Source organism: Myotis davidii, unplaced genomic scaffold, assembly GCF_000327345.1.
Source record: "Myotis davidii unplaced genomic scaffold, ASM32734v1 scaffold53, whole genome shotgun sequence".
Classification (NCBI taxonomy): domain Eukaryota; kingdom Metazoa; phylum Chordata; class Mammalia; order Chiroptera; family Vespertilionidae; genus Myotis; species Myotis davidii.
The window spans coordinates 588,571-608,573 of record NW_006286140.1 but is presented as its reverse complement, the minus strand read 5'-3'; the positions used below and the strand labels follow the sequence as shown (position 1 = coordinate 608,573).

The following is a 20,003-nucleotide window of genomic DNA, read 5'->3' as shown; positions in this document are numbered from 1 at the left end:
CTGGTCGCCCGCCCTTCAGGGTGGGGGTCCCCACTAGGATGCCTGGCCAGCCTTGGTGAGGGGCTGAGGGCTGTTTTCAGGCTGGGATGGAAGCTCCAAACCGCTCCTTTTTTTCTTTTTATTCTGGGCCAGCTTTAGCTCTGAGGCCTTGGCTGCTGAAAACAGGTTTCTGGCCTTTGTTTACCATCTGTATTTGATACAATGTTGCGGTCTGGCTGGTTGAAGCCCCGCTGGGAACGTTGGAGTCCTCTGTCACTGAGGCAAGCAAGCCTCATGTTAGTTTCAATCTGCCTGGCTGCCGGCCGCCATCTTGGCTGACAGTTAATTTGCATATCTCGCTGATTAGCCAATGGGAAGGGTAGCGGTCGTATGCCAATTACCATGTTTCTCTTTTATTAGTGTAGATACTGGCTACATCCTGAGTTTTCCAGGTGATTTCAAATATTCTCTCATCATCAGACCACGTCTTTCAATTTTGAGTTTGGAAAACTTGTTTATCTTTAGTTTAGAGTCAATTTAAAAGTATAATTTCTCTGAAGAAGGAAGAGGGAAAAGGAGAGAGGAAGAAAGAGGGAGGAAGGGAGAGAGAGAGAGAGAGAGATGAAAGGAAAGGAAAGGAAAGGAAAGGAAAGGGCCTTTCCTTTTGCCCACACATGGACCACATAAGACACACTTATTTGTCTAAGAGATTGATATGGTAGCCACAAGGGATTTATTTACAAGGGGAAACTACAGGCTTCTATGAGGCAAAATATATGAATCCATCAGGTTTAGCAGTAAAGCCTCATCCATTTACAGGTCTGTCTGCCCTGCCACTACCCACCTCCCCAGCCATACTTTTTTATGTTATTCATGATCATTTGTAAAACTAATCAAGTGCTAGATGAGGTGTGATTTTTTTCTTTCCTGCTTGTATTTGGTAAGACTGCTTCTCCTACCCTGACAAATTAATAACCTGTGAATAACGCCCAGCAGCCCGGGACTTTTTAAAATGAAAGAACAGTGGGTACCAGAGCTCACTATTTCAAAATGCAAGCATAATAAATGAAGTGATCAAAACACAGACCCTAACCTGCAGCCCAGGACAGAGAGCCTGCTGTGGGTTCTTTTCCACGTTGTTTTCATCAGCATCAAGTACCACAGCGCACAAGGTCCAAGCCCGCCAGCAGCATGAATTTCATATTGCCATGTGGGAGGAGGAAAAAGCCACAGGGCAGAGCAATTAGAAAGAGGGGCCCCAAGTAACTGGGAGGCTCAGTTTGGAAAGTTCTCCAGGAGTTTTTAAAGGCAAAGGAGGAAGAGGGGAAGGTGAAGTAGAGGGACCATATTGCTGCCAGGCCACAGCAATGGGCTGCTGCGCCTGCACTGGGTGTTAGCGCTGGTTCTGGGCACAGCAGCTCCCTGTGCTCTCTTAGCACTGAGGGCTGCAATCTTTCATTACATTTTCAGGAGCCTTTTCCCAGTTACCTTGCAATTTCTCCTTGATTGTTCCAGCTAGATCTGAGCCTCCAGCTGGTTTCAAATGTCTCAAGGGCAGGAGCCAAGGTGGCTATTTCATTTGTAACTTTCCACAGTGCCGAGTAGCAACCTAACATTTGTATAATGTTTTATGGCTTACAGATGGCTTTCTGTGCATTCTGACCCAATACTATTACTATCCTTGTTTTACATAGCCAGGGGTCAGGAACACACGAATGTGGCTTTATCTATCGATGACTAGGCCATTTGGTTAAACGGCTACCATGTATTGTTATATCTGGGTACCTAGAACACATGTATAGGAGAGGAAAGATGACCCGCACACAAGATAAAGGTTTGGTGATTTTGAGTATAAGTTTTAGTTGGAAAATGTCTCGGGAGTATAACAGGATGTGACCAAAAAAGTGAGATGACGTGGGACAGACTTCCATTTTCAATTAAATCAAGAATCCCCTGAAACAGGAGTCAGGGGTTCTGCAATCCAGGTAGACACCAAGCACCATCTATAGCCGAATAAGTAATATGTTCCATACGTATGGACCCATATTGTGAATGATAAATCAAATTTAATTTAAGGATTACTTCATTCAAGTATCATTTTTTAATTATATGTATTCTCAATCAGAATTACTAGAATATCTGCTTTCCCATAAGGGTCATCATATTTGAAAGGGGTCCTCATATGGTAGGTAGTCTCACTTCCCAAGCACTAGTGCAAGATTTGGGAATGGACTCTAGCTTCCGAACCCATATGACCTTCAGAAAACGTGAGCAGGTCAGATGGCTGAGTGGAGCACATGCCATAAGCATCACTCTGCTCCCAACTGATGTCTTCAGGTCTCATCTACGCTGTGTTCTAAGGAGACTTAATTCAGGGAAAAAAGGCTCATCTAAGGACAGAAATGGTACACAGAGAAGATGGCTCATCAGCAGCCCTGTTGTCTTTAGGGGCCTAACTGGTCCTGTTGGGAACTCCAGAAAGTGCTCTTGTCACCGTCATCAACAGTATCATTATCGTCACCAATTCTCTCAAAATAAATCTATGGATGCTATATAATTTCCATCAAATCCAGCCAGTTTCTTCACATAACATTCACACTGGTTCTAGAATTCAAAAGAGCAAGAATAACCAAAATAATTTTATAAAAGAGCTGAATTGGGAACCGCCTTCCCAGGTGTCAAGACATAGTAAAAACTAGAGAACCAAATGGATCAATGTAATAAGCAGATTATTTGGAAAGAATCAAAAACTAAAACAGGTCCCTGTATATGCAGGAATTTATTATTTGATAAAGGTGACACTGTAAATTTATGAAGAAAGAGCAGATTAGTCAACAACTGATACATGGAATAATATGAAAATTTGTCCAGATGGAGATCCTGTATGGATTAAGGATCTAAATATAAAAAATACATAAAAGTGCTAAAATAAATTACTAAAGAACATCTCTGTGACTTGGTGGGTAGGGGAAATTCTCCTTAAGAGACAAAAGGGCAAACATCACACAAAAATGGTAAATTTAACTAAAACTTAAAACTTATATTTATCAAAAGATACCATAAACAGAGTTGAAACATTAGCAAAAATTGGGAGAAAATATTTGCAACATAGAGAACAAAGGATTAGTATCTCATATCAATAAGAAAAAGTCAAGCCAGTAGAAAAATGGGCAGCATTTATTATTAGGCAATTCACAAAAAAAGGAAATTTAAATGGCCAATAAGTATATGAACGAATATTCATTCAACACTTGTAATTAGCACCTTAAAACTACAAATAATATACCTTTTCTTTTTCCACTCACAAGATTAGACAAAAATTTTAAAGTGTTGACAAGTATAAAGAAAGAATTACTCTCATGTTCGGTGAGTTAAAATTTAAATGGATATAACCATTTTGCTGGTCATTGTGCAGAACTGGTTGAAGCTAAAAATGTATATACCTTATGATCTCACATATCTCATTCCTGATAGTTCCCCTGCAGTGGTTGGCAAACTGCGGCTCGGCAAACTGCGGCTCGTGACCCACATGTGGCTCTTTGGCCCCTTGAGTGTGGCTCTTTCACAAAATACTAGCTCTTCCACAAAATACCGACTTCTGCGCATGGGCCACGGAGTTTCAATCGCACTGTACGTGCGCGCCTGCACGTGGTATTTTGTAAAAGAGCCACACTCAAGGGGCCGAAGAGCCGCATGTGGCACACAAGCCTCGGGTTGCCAACCACAGCTAATGAGCAATAAAGATGTTTGTTGCAACATTGCTTGTGAAAGTGAAAAACTAGGAGTAGTCTAAATATCCCTCAAGGGGAGTGGTCTTTGAAGTATGATACACACATAAAAGAGGATGCTGCATAGCTAAAAATAATAATGTTATTCTACATCTATTAACTTGGATAGATCTTGAAACTGTACTAAGTAGGCAAAAAAGGTATAGAATAATACTATATATTTTCTCAGGGGGCGGGGAATAGAGAGAGATAGAGATGATAGAGATAGAGATAGATAGATAGAGATAGAGATAGAGATAGAGATAGATGATAGAGATAGAGATAGAGATAGAGATAGAGATAGAGATAGAGATAGAGATAGAGATAGGGATAGAGAGAGAGAAATGTATAGCAAAAGATCAGGAAAGATACATCCAAAAATGTCAAGAGTAATTGTCTCTCGGTGGAGGAGCAGGTAAGTAGGGGGTTAGGAATGATTAATATTGGGAAGAATGAATAGCCAAAAACTTTGGCCTTAGTTATAATATTTCCATTTTCTTTTTACAAGGACAATACATTTTTATATAATTAAAACAACTTAAAAATAAAACTATTACTTGGTATTTGTTGGAAATTTATGTCAGAGATTATACAAAGTGCTTTATGTGAATTTTTTACCTCAAACTCAAAAGAAGCCTCTGTGTATTATTACTCCGGGTTTATAGGTGAGAAAGCTGAGCCCAAGAGATGGCACATGATAGGACTGTTGACCCCATCATCTACACTTTGCTGCCGTCTCTTGCAGTGAATGTGAGGGGTGCCTAGGGCTGTCATGTCTCCTTGCCCGTGAATAAGTCTTTCTCTAGAACAGATGTCAGGAATTTGAACTTCTGGTTCATAAAATATACACAGATTCAGCTTCAGTAGATTCAGTGAAATTGACTCCCAAAGTTGCGGTGCCAGTTTACACTAAAAAGCTTTCAGTTTTTGGAGGAGGAGACTCTGGCACAGGAACCACAGATTAGTCCCAGCATCCCAGGTCACTAGCCTACCCACCATGCTATTTCCCATCACAGAACTTCATTCCAGGCCTAGACGAAGGTTTCCCAAATGTTGGAGTTGATGGAGCAATGGTTAACATCCGCTAAGTGAGAGCCAAAGGCCAAGCAGTGTTAATCTCCCATTCATGGGACCCTGCGCTACTGGCAGTGGCTTCTAATTGGGATTTCCATTAGAGCGATGTTCTCCTCAGTGATTTTCATAAAGAAATGAAACAATTACATCTCATTTGGGAACACTAATGAGCTATTTAGCATGGGTTAAGCAAAAAGAAAACATGACCTGCGCTAGCCTCATCTGAGGTAGAGGAAGAAATTTTTGAAGAAACAGACTAAAAAGAGTATGGGACATGGGAGAGTGGAGAGCTTCGCATTAAAACTGCTCTGGACAGGGTCTCCCTCATTCTAGTGGACATCCCATCCCAACCTATTCTGTACCAATTAACAGGCAAGTCTTGGTAAAATTCCACTTGGTCAATCTTGTCCCTGTTTTTCACTACCACAGGAAATAAGAATAAAGTCCCTTAGTATAGCATTCAACACTCATTCTACTGGTTCCTCTTTCTGGTCTTTGTCTTTATCCTCCCACAAGAACAGGAGGTGGTACAATCTCTGACCTTCACAGATGTCTGCCAACTAGTCCCACGGTTGAAGGAGGGACTAGTGAGCCTAGCCCCACTGGTACTGGGCATCACATTACATCGGTACAAAAAGGGACTTAACTCAGGAAACTAGACCCAGTTCGTCTTCCCACCAACAATGACCCATGTATGCCCAGATCTAAAACCCCAGCACATTCTCTATATATTTCAACTAAGCTTGGCAGCAGTGTCAACCATGAACATGTGATGAAGAGGAAAATGTCACAATTTGTAGCAGCCATTTATGCCTGCGAGGGTAATGAATGGCAGGATAGTTCTCCACAGGTAAGCTTTCTGAAATGGTGGTCTGCCACTAAAATGACTAACAAAAACAAAGAACTATTTTGTAGCACTTGCCAATCTCAGTGGTGTAAATACTCTTACTGTGGCCAATTTCAAACTACCAACAGGCCCCAAATTCCTAAATATTTTAAGCAGAGGTGGGGAACCTTTTTTCTGCCACAGGCCATTTGGTTATTTATAACATCATTTGAGGGCCATACAAAATCATCAACTTGAAAATTAGCCTGCTATATTTGGTCAAACATTTAATTAACTCACCCCTAATGCCTTGACAGGGCCAGACCAAATAATTTTGCAGGCCTTATACCCCCCTCAGGCCAGATGTTCCCCATCCCTGAAAATGATCAGCTCTTTCTAGCCAGCCATAGCTGAACCCAGCACACAGCAGACTCTGATTGGATTCTTTGAATAGGGAAAGTAAACCCCAAAGGCAGAAAACCGAATAGCAACTTAATCAGTCTCTGTTCACTGAAGCTAGCAGTTGAGTAGAGCAACTAAAGCAGTAAGTAGAGGAGTTTGGGGAGGAGAGGAGGCCAAAGAGAAATTCCTGTGACAGTCTCCTCTAAGAGCTTTAAAAAATCAGACATGATATGATCATTTGATTTAAATGATTTGCAATGTTATAACTTGAATTCTCTTGATAACTCTGAAGCTTCGGGTAAAGTCAGGTGCCCTATAGACCCTGTGGAGATAGGATTCCTGGGAGTAAGAGCATAACAGATGTTTCCAGCATAGAGTAATATGAACAGGAAAAGGAACAGCACACAGAGAGTGCCGGGGCTGAGATAATTCCAACAAACTGGGTGAACTCGATAGAAGCAGATAAACAGAGTTAATGAAGGAAAAGTGCCCATCTCACATCATTCACCCAAAATTCCCCCAGGGAGGTGGGAAGCATCCTACTGCCAGAGGAAGAAAGGTTCAAGTGAATTCCACTCAACCTTGAAAAGCCGGAGTGAGCCCAGTGGATACCTGTATTACAGAGTCAAAGAAAGTGGCTTTCTTTCATGCTTTGCCTTTATGTGTCCTGTCAGGCACACACACAAAAACAAAGGGGTTGGTGGGACAAACTGAAAGGGTCCAAGTCCCAAAGTCAGCAGACACAAATCCAACAGAGAAGAAAATTGGATCTGAGCACAGCCATTGGTCAAGAGGTCAGCAGCCGTAGGTACAACAGATCCGAACCACAGTCCAGGAGGCAAGCACAGTTGAAGGAGGAAGAGGAGAGAAGCATTTTCCAAATAGGCAAATGAAACTGTATACAAAATGTCAACACCATGGAGTAGGACAAAAATGTGGTGGGTGAGCCAAAAGCAGATGAGCTGCATTTGCAGGGCCAGGGGACTCCGGAGGAGCAGGATGGGGAGGCTGAAATGCTAACAAATGGCTCAGGAGCTGAAGGGACAGCTTGCCCCAGGTGGCACTTGGCGACTTGGATTGCTGCTTACCAAGACAGCAGCGGGTGCTCTCTGACCAGGCGTCGTGCTCCCTCTTCCACGTGGGTAAGCAAACCAGTCTGTGGCTGCTGGGAAGAGGCGGGGATCCACAGCCTGTGGCTGCCGCTGACAATCTCCTCTGGTGATTGTAATGGCTTCTCAGCTCTGCTCTCGGGTTACATGTCAACCTGCAGGTTACAAACGTCCTTGATTAAACTACAGGTGGACAACAAGTCATCATCTCCTGTCATTTTTTCCTTCCTGTGGGAAGCCAGTTCTCAGGAGGAAGCTCCTGCCTGTCGATCAGTCCAGTCCACCCCTGGGTAATGAGCCTGCTGCCTACAACGGGGTGACTCTTCTTCACCTTTGGAAACCATAAAGGAAAACACAATATAACAGCTTTGGAGGTGGGAGAGGAATGTTTTAACGAACAATATGACCACCTGCAAAATAAAAACCAGGAAGCATTACTGAACACCAAGTACCAAGGAACCCAGCAATAGCAGCCATATGATAGACCAGGAACATCGCCTCTGGGGACTCAGAGACAACAGACTTTGAGAGAACTGATGGTTTTAAATACTAACCCATGTTTTTTTTTCCTCAGAGGAATAAAGTGTTCTGGTCCTTGGCATCATGCTGCTCAGAAAAGGAGCTTGACAATTAGCACGCTGCCGGCACACTCAGAAATTCGCACAGTCAGAAACACCGTGGAGTACATGTTGGTGATGTTATTCAGTCTCACTCAGCTCTAAATTTGTGATTCTGAACCCAGAAATGGCACCACCGGAGGCTGAAAGAGGTCATCAGGATTTCCGACGTGTCCTCCCGAGTCTTCTGGTCAACCACCGTCGCTGAGGAAATTAGGCAATAATGTAAAGGACCAAACCACCTTTCAAAGCCACCACTTTCCCTCCTCTCACTGGGGGCCCCCAAGTCTGACCCCAGCCCTCTCCAGAAGGTTTTCCCACACCAAGGCTCACCCCTTCCTAACTTCCACATAACAACCCAAAATGATCTTTCTTTAAGAACAAATCTGATTATTTAATTGTTCTGTTTAAAACCATACAAAAGATTCCTGTTGCTCTTACTACGACTTAGAAGGCCCAGCATGATTTGGCCTCTCCCTTTATCCTTACTTCATCCCTCAGCACTGTCCTCACCACAACCACACCATCCATATGCTCCAGTCACTGAACTTCAGGTCCTGGAGGAACCTCCTCTCGCCCATCTCTGGACCTCCACATCTGCTATTCAATCCGGCTAAAACAATGGTCCCTTTTTCCCTTTGCCTAAATATGTCTGATTCACTCATTCTAGTCAGATGCAGTTTACTCTGGAAAGCTTGCCTTGACCCCAAGGCCTGAGTGAAGGACTCACAGCTCTGGCCAGCATCTGCCACAGTCCTAATTACACACACTCATTTTCATGCTCTGATTGCTTGTCTGTTAGTCTTGGCCACACTGTCCGAGTTCTGCAAAGCCAGGCACAAGGCTTGTCTAGTTCACAGATACATATACAGCACCTAGCCGAAATCCTGCACACAGTGGGTATTCAGTTGATATGTGTTGAATATATGGAAGAAAGCAAGAAGCAATGAGCAAGTATAATATACATTATATGCATTAGCACAAGTAAAGTTTAAAAAAGGCAGTTACACTTACATAAAATCTTGCCTTTTTTTTCTTAGTCTCTGATGTTTTAAATTTTTTGCAAATCTCTCACAACCGATTGATAAGGAGTTTGACAGACAAGTGTTTGTTCACAACTTCAGAGATTTCCATACAAAAAGGACAAGGAGAGATGGAAGAAAGAGAATCCAGACGGTATGTGGCCAATTTAATAAGCAAGGGAACTTATGTACTTGGCTTGTCTTGGGAGGATGCAAATGAGCACATACTACACCTGCCTGCCGGAAGTTTAAAAGTTAAGATATAGGTCTTACCTGGGTTCAGTCACATATACCAACCAGATGGTCACACTACCACATTGATCTCTTAAGGTTGTGACCTTGAAGACAAGTCCCACTGTGGGAACGGAGGGCAGAATGTACATTCCATGGACAAAGGGATTGGGTGAGGAACCTCCAATTGCCTAGGTCCAGTTTGCAGATCAATGGGTGGCCTTGTCCTTTCAATGATTTCCTCCTGCGAGGTAAGTTGGGAGATTGGTAATTTGTCTCAAGTCCTCATGCAAGGTCTTGCTGGAGCTTGTACAGAGTCCTGCCTGAAGCGTTACCCACTGGACCAGAACACCCAGCACTTAAATGGGAAAAAATTCTATTTCTAACAAATAGAAGAGCTTCAGTGGATTCTTTTATGTAACATTTGGAGGGCAAAACAAGTCATCAGGAAATCTATGATAATCTTCAGATCATTTTTAGGTTGTTAATAGTTTTCTATTTTCTTCCATTTTTGGAAGAAAAAAATTAACTGTATAAATAATTTCATTTGTCCTTTCAGTTTTTAAAAACAGAATATATTAAGGTGAGAGGAGAAAAAATCTAAAAGGTAAAGGAAAGAATAATTTGTATAATACTATGTAGCATTAATCAATGAAAAAATGCAAGAAGGAGGCCAACTGAGGTGGAAGAGGGAAGCTAACCAATAAGAAAACCCAACACATTTGTTTCTCTGCCTCTTAAACTAGTTATTGCTGACCAGATAGTGACACAAAAATTTGCCACCCACACCCTTCTTACCAGTCAGGGCTGCTAAGAAGCCCTGACTATTGATTAAACCTAAGAGAGAGAGAGAGAGAAAGAGAGAGAGAGAGACAACCAGAACCAGTCTTTCCTAAGATATTTGAAAACCAACACAATTGTAAAGGTTTGAAAAGCATTGGATGATGACAGCCCTTTCTCATCTGTCCTCCTTACTAAATAGTAAGTACTTACTATGTTCCAGGCCCTGTTTGGTGTAGTCCAGTTTGTAAAGGAAGTATATTAGGCAGAATTTCAAATCTCATTGGAGAACCAACATGCATGGAAAAAGAAAAATATAACTTGATATGGACAGAGAGCTCACAATTGAAAACCAAGACATTAAATTCCAACTTGCCAAACCAATGAGATACCATTTGACACCAACAGAGCCAAAATCAAAAAGTTCAAACAGCAGTTGGAACTCTCTAACATTGATGGTGGGACTGTAAAATGGTGCAACTACTTTGAAAACCTGTTTGGCTGTTTCCACTAAAAGTGACAATGCACTTAACCAACCAGTTCACTCTGGTACCCAAAAGAAGTGAAAATGTAGATTACTACTAAGCTTTATTTGATAGCAACCAAAACTGGAAACAACCCAAATGTCCATCAACAGGAGATTAGATAAATTGTAGTCTATCCATACAATGGAATGCTTCTCAGTAATTTAAAAGAATGGTGTATTGATATAAGAAATAGTATAAATGAATGTTACAATATTACGTTGACTAAAAGAAACCAGACACAAATGAGTACATACTGTATAATTCAATTTATAGGATATACAAATACAGGGAAAACCAATGTACTGCAATATAAATCAGAAAGTTGTTGAAAGTAAAAATTACCTAAAGGGTACAGCAAGCTTTCTGAGGAGGATGGAAATTTTGCATGACTGGGGTGGTAACTCCGTAAGTGTATGTAATTGTCACCATTGATCACATTTAACTCTTAAATCCATGAGTTTTATTTTATGTTGTTTATTCCTCAATTTAAAAAAGAAAGGGATAAGGACACATTTGTAATATCTTAATCAATAAAGGGGAAAAAAAGAATATAACATGCACAAAAAGAAAAAAAAAGAAAAATGCCATATTTGCCAATTTGGCAAAAGAAGATTTGTTCATAGTTCCTCGACCTTACTGGTCTGTATAACTTTACTAGATATACTTCCTTCTTAAAGCCTTTAGATGTCCTAACCTCCACAAGGGGGACTTCTAAACATCTCCAGCCTTTGGGGAGAGATATGGTGCTTAGAGAAAGCAAATATTATTATCCCACCTTCCACTAAGGCAGTGGTTCTCAACGTGTGGGTCATGACCCCTATGGAGGTCAAACGACCCTTTCACAGGGGTCGCCTAAGACCATCGGAAAACACATATATAATTACATATTGTTTTTGTGATGAATCACTATGCTTTAATTGTGTTCAATTTGTAACAATGAAAATACATCCTGCATATCCGATATTTACATTACGATTCATAACAGTAGCAAAATTACAGTTATGAAGTAGCAACAAAAATAATTTTATGGTTGGGGGTCACCACAACATGAGGAACTGTATTAAAGGGTCGCGGCATTAGGAAGGTTGAGAACCACTGCACTAAGGAAATAGAAGGACAGGGAGATTAAGTGACTCTCCCAATGTGCCTTAGCTGGTAAGTGATAAAATCAACACTCAATATCTGACTTTCTGTCTCTAAAGTTTATGCTCTTTGCAATAACCTTATGATATCATCCTATATGGTAGATGCTTCTCAAAAACACAGTGCCAAGATTCTGCACCTGGTGTGCCAAAAAAAGGGAGTGAATTTTATGATCCACAGAGCTTCTCAGGGAAAGGGAGATTAATACCCATGAATAGGGAGTAAGGGAAAGTTTAATGAAGATTAACAAAAAGTAAATCTTTTCAGTGTATTTAACAAACAAATTTTAACATCCAAAATATATAAAGATCTACAATTCAACAAAGAAACATATTAACAATCCATAGGGGGGAAAAAAGGCAGAAAGATATGAAATGGTAGTTTACAAAAGATATAAAAAAGGCAAAAATCAAGCTCAGTCTTGTTAACAAGAAACACAAAGTAAATAATTAAATGTGAATTTTGTCCATAAGTTTGTCAATTGTCTCTAAAAATGATAATATCCTATCTTGGTAAGAATGCGGGGTACATAGTGAAAAATAGTATAAATTGGTATAACCTTTTTGGAAGATTTGACACTATCTTCTTTTGACAATTTGACAGTATCTATCAAAATATAAATCGTAAGTTATCTTCAACCCACAGTACCCCTTTCATATCACAGAAATACAAACAGATTCACAAAGATATGTATACAAGGATTTTCATTAAAACATTGTTTGCCATGGGAACAATTAGAAGCAATGCAAATGCCCATGAAGAGGGGACTGATGAAATATGTAATGCTAAACTATATAAAATACTATGCAACAGTTAAAAAGAATTAAGTGCTTTTAAGTTGCAAAGAATGGGGTATACTTGGAAACTTGTCCAAGATATATAACTAAATGGATAAAACAAGCTGCACAAAAATATATATAAGAGGTTACCATTTATAGTTTAAAGCAAATGAGCTAAACTATACCTTGGAAAATTATTCCTGATTGACGAGACCTTCAGGGATTAAATAAGATTATGTATTTGAGCATAGTAGGAACTCAAAGGCTGTTTGAATTCGAATTGAAAGCAATCAGCAAAGGGAAGAGATGCTGATTCTTGGCAGGAATCCTAGGGGTTGAGACAAAGTCCTATCTCAGTAACTCATTAAGATATAAATGACAGCAATGGTTCTTATTTCTTGAGCACTTCAAAATTTATAAAGTACTTTCACATATATTCTCTTAGTTTAGTATGCTCATCAATTTCTTGAAGTTGGCACTGTCGTTCTCATATTGTAATAAAGAAATCTTCAGAAAGGTTAAATGAATAAGCCATGTCAATTTGAGGAAAAAGAGCATGTCTGATCAGTTCTCCCACCACATCCTAGGCTCCTATCACACACACACACACACACACACACACACTGCTCAAAATATATTTAATATGGGAGGAAGGGAGGGTTGGAGCAAATTTGCCCCCAGTTTTTTTGTTTGCTGACAAAACCTCTTTCCATTCAATCCCACCACTGCCAGGAGATAGAAGGCAGGAGGTGATTCAGATGAAACAGAATGGAAACTAACGCATGTATTTCCTATACTAGTTAAAGCCAAACTCTCTAGGTCAGAGCAGTGGCATCCAGTGCTGAGTGTCTCTGCAGAATAGACCCACTAATTCCCACAGAACGCTAAGTGCAGCCCAGGAGCGTCCCTGGGGCACCGCAATGCCAGGAGTTCCTGATGCTCAGACTCCGGATGTCTCTTGCATCAAATATAGTTTAGTGGGGCAAAGATCTGACTTTATGTCTCAGCTCTTCCCCTTGCCATCTTCATGGACTGAGGCCAATCATGTAATTACTCTGAACCTCTGTTCCCTCACCTGTAAAATAGGGATGCCAATGATTGTTACATGGCAGGGCCATGAAGGATCAATGGGATGATGCAAGTAAATTACAGAATCTGATATATGGCAAGCATTCAATAGTCGCTAAAGTTTCTAATTATAACATGGTAACATAAACATCAAAAGAATGGCCATAGAACATCTACAGAGAGCACATCAAGCAAAGGTATGTGTGTGTGTGTGTGCGCGCGTGTGCCGGGAGCCGGTCCATCCTTGCTGTTTCAAGGGACCTGGCATATATGGCATACTGTTCTTAATATGTTTGGTCACCTTCTTGGCACTATGTGTTTTAACCAAGGTCACCTCTCTGAGAAAGGTTGTTTCCCCAGGTAGGGATTTTCCCCTGAAGTTAGGGAGGGAATAAAACCTCTTAACTGCCAGGCGGGTAATTAATCACTTTAACTATGAACAATCATGCTTATGTACATAATATTTACTCCCTGGAATGGAGATAAGAAACGCCCTAACCTTTGTACTAGAAATTGACAGGATTAAAATCAACTGGTATAAATACGGATGTAACAAGACAATAAATGGCAGAACTTCTCTGGAGATCCAGACCAGAACTTGGCTGGAGATCCTAGCTAGGCTGCTGATCAACTGAACGCTGTCTCCGTGTCATTCCTTCTTCGCCGACTCCGTCCGCACCTATGGGGAACCCCTGGACCTGCTGGGGTTGGGCCCCGGCACGCATGTATGTGTGTGTGTGCGTGCGTGTGTGCATGCGTGTGTGTAAAGAGAGCAGGGAGCCTGATCCTGAGCAGAAGTAGGTTAGTGCTTTGATAACAGGTCTCTTTCAAAGAAGCTCTCCAAAGAGCCAGGTTCGCAAACTATTACTGCCCTTTAGGAAAACCATTAAGACAATTCCCTGGCCTGCCCTGGGGGTCGCTCAGTTGGTTAGAGCATCATCCAGATACACCAAGGTTGTGGGTTTTATCCCCAATCAAGGCACATACAAGAAATAACCAATGAATACATAAATAAATAGAACAACAAATCTCTCTCAAAAATCTCTCTCTCTCTCGCTCTCTCTCTCTCTCTCTCTCTCTCGCTCTCTCTCTCTCTCTCTCTCTCTCGCTCTCTCTCTCTCTCTCTCTCTCTCGCTCTCTCTCTCTCTCTCTCTCTCTCCTCATCTCTCTCCCCCTTTCTCTCTTGCTCTAAAATCAATCAATCAATAAAAACAAATTTAAAAAGAGACAATTCCAAGGCCCAAACCAAACACTGGAGTCACACCAGGTCTCCCTCCCCTGACTAAGCAGCCGTTCTAACATCCTTTCACACACATGGGTACGATTGGGGGCCCTGTAAAAAGAACGTATTCTAATTGACGGCTTGCTGTTTCATCTTTCAGCACCCAAGTACTGATGCTTTGCTACCTGATTATTGTAAAAAAAAAAATGAGAGTGAAGGCACAGTTTCCTGTTCATTTGCATCTCAATACATTTATTAATCAAGCATCTCTATTCCAACATGGTACCAGAGTTATTCCTTCAAATTGGAGATGTGCCTTTAGCAATTTTGCCCAGAGCCTATAAACACCGGGCAAATGAAAGGAAGCATCATTTCTGTTATCACTCTCATCTCCACTGGAGCCTGCTCACAGGCCTGCTGTTAGAAGAGCAGCACCAATCACAGGAGCTCAGCTGTGTTTCCCCATCGGCAATGTTACCATGATACTCTAAGTCAGCTGCACCAACAGGGCAGAGCCTGGGCAGGGACGGCTTTCTCACTAAAACCATCTACCACAACATCATTAAAAATGTCATGGAATGGCACAGAAAACAAAGAGGAAGGAACAATTTTCCAGAACATTCTGGTGTCTCTCCAACACTGCACCAGCCCTTTCTCAAAAATTGAGCGGTTCCCCAGCAAAATTGCCTGTGCTTTCTGTTTCTTTCCAGAAGAGAGAGAAGAGCAGAGGTATACTCCTCGCTAGCCTGTCAAAATTCTGGTGAGCTCAAGTGGGCACAGCCTGCACTGACCAGTGGAGGCTGTCCAGTCCTTACCAGGAATGGCGCAGCTTGGATGTGAGCTCAGGTGCCCACTTGCCTATTTTAAGGGCACCGAAGGCCTTTGAGTCATAACACACAGCAGGAACACAGAAAACACAGGGTGGCCAGGGGAGGTGAGAAGGAAGGGAGTCGGCTTTGAGTGTTGCTAAGGTAAAAAGGTGGCCCCTTTCAGTGGCCTCTCCAATGAGCTGTCTATAACCAGAGTCTTGCAAGAATAAGTCTGAAAGGGCCACACAAAGTTTGTTTGGTTCCACCAACATATGTAGATCATTGCCCTCATCCTGAGTATATAAGAATGAGCACAGCACTGGTCTGGCCCTTGAGGAGCTCAGAAGCTCAGGTTAGAAGCTTTGCCTACATATGTGCTGCTCACCTGGCTTAGGCTGGGTTCCAAAGGCCCAGAAGTGTGCAACACCCAGTGTCAATGCAGTTGTGGGTCTGAGTTCTCAGGGCACATGGCATGGAGTGGGCAGAGAGCACACAGAGGGGCTGGCAGTACCTACAGGAGGGACCATCTTCTTCAGGCCTAAGGTTCTCTGAAGTGGAATGAACAGGAGGACCGAATTTACCCCGCTTATTACTTAGATGATATTAACTCTATTTTCTGTCCCAAAGACTATAAAACTCTACAGATGTCAGAGGCTCAGGGCCTGCCTAGTTTGCAAAATGAGCCTTTACTCATCCCTATGGAGGGACATCGGCCCTCAGCCCTGTCCCTCAAGCCACTTCTTTGGTTGAAAGGATGATTACTCAGTTAAGGAGAATTGTATCAAGTAATTATATGCTAGTAGCATGAAAATAAAAATATGCTCAGTTCTCCAAACCTTGACTTAAACTAAACACAATCATATAATTTTTAATGTTGATAGATATTTTAATTTAAATAAAATAGTATATAGCCAGTAAAAATCAAATTTAAAAGAACAAACAATGACAAAATAGGATACCCTTTGTCATGGCTTGAATTGTGTTCCCTGGAAAAGATATGTTGAAATCCTAACCTTCAGTACCTGTGAATGTGACCTTATTGAAAATAAGACCATTACAGATGTAATTAGGTTCAGATCACTTGAATTAAGGCAGACCCTAGTCCAATATGACCAGTGTCCTTATAAGAAGAGGAAAATGCCAGTGAAAACAGAGAGACACAGGGAAAATGCCATGAGATGACAGAAGCAGAGATTGGCAAAACGCAGCTGCCAGCCAAAGAGCATCAAGGATAAATGCCACCTCCAGATGCTAGCAAGAGGCAAGGAAGGGTTCTACCCAGTCATAAGTGGAACATGGTCCTTCCAACATCTTGATTTTGGACTCTGGCCTACAGAATTATAAGAGAATAAGTTTATGTTGTTTTAAGCTGCCCAGTTTTTAGTACTAAGAAATTTATACACTTACCATATTCTGTTTTTTACTAAAAGGACACAAATTCTTACTTGGTACCTAATGAGTTAATATTTGTTATCACATGTTTATGGCCCTCTTGATTTCTTACATGAATGTTCTGTTCACACACTTCCAGGAAAGGAAATTCTTGAGGTTGAAAATTAGTCAGCACGCCAGCACAGGGCTCTGGTGCTTTAGGGATGACCACTTGGCCAGCCCCAAGGTTCTTTGCTCGAATCTGAGTAGGAAGCCAATGTTCTGAGAGTTAAAATCTGATCACCTCCATTGTTCCTTAATTTCCTTCCAAGGTCTGGCCACTGACCTAAGCTTTGTCTTTGGCATATACCATATTTATTGCAAAATTATTTAGCTTAAGTTGCTTCCAATGTTTTGAACATATTTCCTGTTCCAGAATATAGAATGGACACAAATACAATAGCTTAAGAAAATTAAACATTGCATCAATTGCCTGACTGGCTCTCACTATTGTCAGGTCTTGGCTGAGTATGACTGGAATTGAAGATGGGTCCAACGGGGCAGGATGTGTACTTCTTTCCTACCCCACCCCTTCCTCAGCCAAGCCCTCCTCACAGCCCCAACACTTTGGAGTGGGAATTTATAGGAATGAGATTCTACAGACTTGGTCTCCTTCTACAGCCCTCTTCCCCATCTATAGTCAACCACAGCCCTTCCTCCCTCCGCCCCTTCCCGCAGAGGAAGCTGGCCACAGGGCCAGGCTGATGAGGAGGGAGTAGGGCATGGTCATGTTACAGGAGACACACTATGGCACCAGTTACATACTGAGTAGCTTCAAACTATACACCCTTCTCATATGTAGGGACTTCTGAACATAATCTGTAGATATAATTTTTCACAATAATTCTTTATCTGTTTTAATCTCAAATTAATGACTTTCAGATTAGGAATATGCAAAGCAGTTCAAACATAAACCTTGATTCTATCATAGCCATTATCACTCTGTGTTGTTTTATGTACGTGTATAGATTTCCACACTAAACCATTTGATCATAAATTCAGAGTCATGGCTTACTTAGAGGATGTTAAAAAGCATAGAATCTTGGGTTTCGAAGGGATAAATCTTAGGTTTAGATGCATTTCTAGAAGCCACTACTTAAGGACACCCAAATTAGGAAAAATGATTCTCTGTTCTTTCTATTGCTAAGGTTCCAGGATTCACACAGCAATGTTACTTCTACTCAGATTTGACTAAGTAACTGTAGGACTATTTAAATACCCCCTGCTTGTGGCCCTGATGCCCAAGCTCTGAGCCATGTGGCAAAAAGTGAGATGGAAGTTACAGCACCTGAACTAACTTCAAAATACTGGGTGAGTTAGGTTAATAGAATGAATTCAAAGCATGAAAAGAATCGCAATACTCATTCTTCTCTATTTCCAAAGACAGTGTCCAGGTTCTGGGCCAGAGGATCCTGACTAGATTGTGTTATGTATCCACATTCATTATTTCTGACAAGCAAAGTTAGCCACACTGTTTCTAACTTGAGCAAATCACACTGCTTCTCAAATTTGCTGCTCCCTGAGAGAAGAAGCAATCCTTCAAATTTTCATTTCTCCTTTATAGTCTTGGTGGTCATATGGTTGTCATAGCAATGACACATAATCTCCTGTAATGTTTTTGTAGCATCAGGTTTGAGTGGACCTTAGGCAAAAGATGACTAACGACACCCCCTCCTCTTCCTCCTTCAGCGAGGGGCAAATGAATCAAACACCACACCAGGAAGCAGTGAAAATATGAATCAAGTACCTTATTTAAAGTTTTATCTCTAACTAGTGATATAATCTTGCAAAAGTCTCACTAGGCATCATTGATTAGCTCATTTATAAAATGTGTCCCCATTAGTTACCCCCCTCCAAATTTAATTGAATTGCTATTTATTATGAAATAGTTTTTATATTTTCACTGTCTAAATATTTTGGAGGACAAAGTACTCTATCCAGGTATTTAAACACCTGGTGATTAAAACACCAAGCTGATGCATAAGATTTGTCTCCATGGCAGCAATTTAAAACAGAGGAAGCCTTTAGCACTGGTTCCTCCACAAAGGAGAGAAGCTACTTTATACAGGCCATTTTGTTACATGAACGTTTTTAGGGCATTTGCATACAGCTGGCAAAGTTGGAGGCAAGGTAAGCTGAGAAAAAAGTGACAGCACAGATAACTGGCCTCTGAAATCTTAATGCAGAATCGGGATGCAGCCACAGAAGTCCTCACACAGTTAAAAGAGACCATAGATAATAACTCTGAGTTTGCCACTCCAGTGTCTTCAGTAGTGAACACGTCTCATTCATGGTTTCTGCAGTTCATATGATGCATCCATATTCTTCACTATTTGACTAGAGCAGTCTCAACAAAGAGATGCTCAAAAGCGTCAGCGGGTCCTAAAGGTCTGGGCAAACTTATTCAACAGGAACCTTACACATATAAAGACCCCATTACAGAGTTTATTGCTTATGTTAACTTCAACTTTGATGGGGTTCAGAAAAAGCTGAGGGAATGTGAATCTGCTTGTAAATGACTTCTTCTTGGTGGCTTGTCTCTTCATATTTGAGATTTTTGTCACATCCACCAGTGTATCAGCATTAACATGTTGGCAGATAAGTTGAACATGATTTCAGAAGAAGCTGAAAGACAGATTGTAAATTTGATTAGAAATGCAAGACTGTATGTCAAGTTTGATTCCAAAATAGGCCGTGTCATTGTTGATAACAATGCAGTTTCACCATATCAGCAAGTGATTGAAAGGACCAAAAGCCTTTCTTTTGGAAGCCAGATGTTGGCCATGGATATTGAGAAGAAGCTTAATCAGCATAGTAGATCAGAGGCTCCTAACTGGACAACTCCAGACTTTGGCTTCTATATTGAGTTTATACACTGAGTGGCCAGATTATTGTGACCACCTGACGTTTGTAGGCAAGTTAGCTATAATTTCCTGCTAAAGTTGCTAGAAGGCCAGACCATTATAAATAGGGAAGCAGGTTGTTTACCATAACAGAAGCGATTTTTTCTGAAGATATGGGTAAACAACGCGATTTAACAGCTTTTGTACGTGGGATGTATATGCATAGTTCAGTACTTCGTTGGGCCACCTTTTGCCTTCAATACTGCGGCGATTCTTCTTGGAATTGACCCCACGAGATGTTGAAAGGCGATGCGAGGAATCTGACACCAGGCCTGATGAATAGCACTGTCCAGTTCTGTGAGATTTGCTGGTTG

At 41.3% G+C, this 20,003-nt stretch overlaps 1 pseudogene; it reads left to right on the top strand.

Annotated features, from left to right (window-relative positions):
• Positions 1 to 5,604: 5,604 nt before the first annotated feature.
• LOC102772743 lies at positions 5,605 to 19,665 on the top strand (annotated as a pseudogene).
• Positions 19,666 to 20,003: the final 338 nt, after the last annotated feature.